A 1,666-nucleotide genomic window follows, 5' to 3' on the forward strand; every position below is an offset into this window, starting at 1 on the left:
AATAAATAAATAAATAAATAAGACAGTCAAGTTGTTATAATGAAATGTGCGAAGACCTAGAGTTATAAAACCAAAAGGGAAGAACACACTCAGCATTTCTGAAGCTGAAAGAATTGAAGGAAAACTTCAAGCCTCGACTTGCCATACTGAAGGATTCAATAGGCAAAATACTGAATAATGCAGAGAGCAGCAAAAGAAAGATGATCAGAGTCACTGTATCAAAAGAACTGGTCTATGGTCAGTCATTTCAAGAGGCAGCATATGATCAAGAACTGCAGGTAACTGAAGGGTGGAGTCCAAGCTGCACTTGGAGGCATTAGCAAAAAACAATGCTCCAGAACGGACAGAATATAAATAGAAATCTTTCAACAAACTGATGCAGCACTAGAGGCACTCACTCATCTAGGCCAAGAATTTGGAAGACAGCTACCTGGCCAACTGACTGGAAAAGATCCTTATTTGTGCCCATTTCAAAAAGATGACCCAACAGAACATGGAAATCATCAAACAATATCATTAATATCACATGCAGGTAAAATCTTGCTTTAAATAACGCTAAAAAAGGTGGCAACAAGGAACTGCCAGAAATTCAAGCTGGATTCAGAAGAGGACATAGAACTTAGGGATATCACTGTTGATTTCAGATGAATCTTAGCCAAGGCAGAGAATAACAGAATGATGTTTACTTGTGCTTTATTGACTATGGAAATTTTTTTGACTCTGTGGATCATAACAAGTTATGGATAATAATGCAAAGAAATGAGTATTCCAGAACATATTAATTGTGATCATGAGGAACCAGTATAGAGACCAAGAGGCACACATTAAAACACAACAAGGAGTTATTGAATGGCTTAAAATCAGGAAAGGTGTCTGCCAGGAAAGGTGTGTGCCTTATTCCATGTATACGCTCAGCAAGTAATTCAAGAAGCTCAATTACATGAAAACATGGCCTCAATAACATCCTGAGAGATGCAGACAAGACAACCTTGCTTGCTGAAAATGAAGAGGACTTAAAACACTTAACTGATGAAGATCAAAAGCAAGAGCTTTCAGAATGGATTGCACTTCTATGTAAAGAAAAAAAAAAATCCTCACTAATGGATCAATAAGTAATATCAGAATAAATGGAGAAAAGATAGAAGTTGTCAAAAAGACTTCACTTTGCTTGGATCCACAATCAACACTCACAACAGCAGCAGTCAAGAAATCAAATGACGTATCGTATTAGGAAATGTGCTGCAAAAGACTGCTTTAAAGTGTTAAAAAAAACAAAGATGTCAGTGTGAGGACTAAGGTGCGTTATCACTCAAGCCACAGTACTTTCAGTAGCCTCAGATACAAGTGAACGTTGGACAGTGAGTAAGAACAGATGCACTTGCGTTACAGTGTTGGAAAACATTATTAAAAGCACCACCACCTGCCAGAATGCTCCTTAGAAGTCAGAATGGTTTAGACTTTATGTCTCTCATACTCTGGACATGTTATCAGGAGGGACCAGTCCCTCAGCGAAAAACAGGAAGACACACCCTCCCCCACAACGACATGGATGGATACAGTGGCAAAAAACAAACAAGAGGCTCAAACACAACTGTGAGGATGGCACAGGAGCAGCCAGTGTCACCATGTGTCCGAACTGACTCGAAAGCAGCTAACAACAAGATAG

The 1,666-nt window shown here is 38.9% G+C and overlaps 1 protein-coding gene across 1 annotated transcript in view; it reads right to left on the reverse strand.

The window, feature by feature from the left end:
* DDB1 (damage-specific DNA binding protein 1, 127kDa) overlaps window positions 1–1,666 on the reverse strand; it is a 35,755-nt gene that overhangs the window by 17,128 nt on the left and 16,961 nt on the right. The window lies entirely within an intron of this gene.

This window comes from Chrysochloris asiatica, unplaced genomic scaffold (genome assembly GCF_000296735.1).
Source record: "Chrysochloris asiatica unplaced genomic scaffold, ChrAsi1.0 scaffold00310, whole genome shotgun sequence".
NCBI lineage: Eukaryota > Metazoa > Chordata > Mammalia > Afrosoricida > Chrysochloridae > Chrysochloris > Chrysochloris asiatica.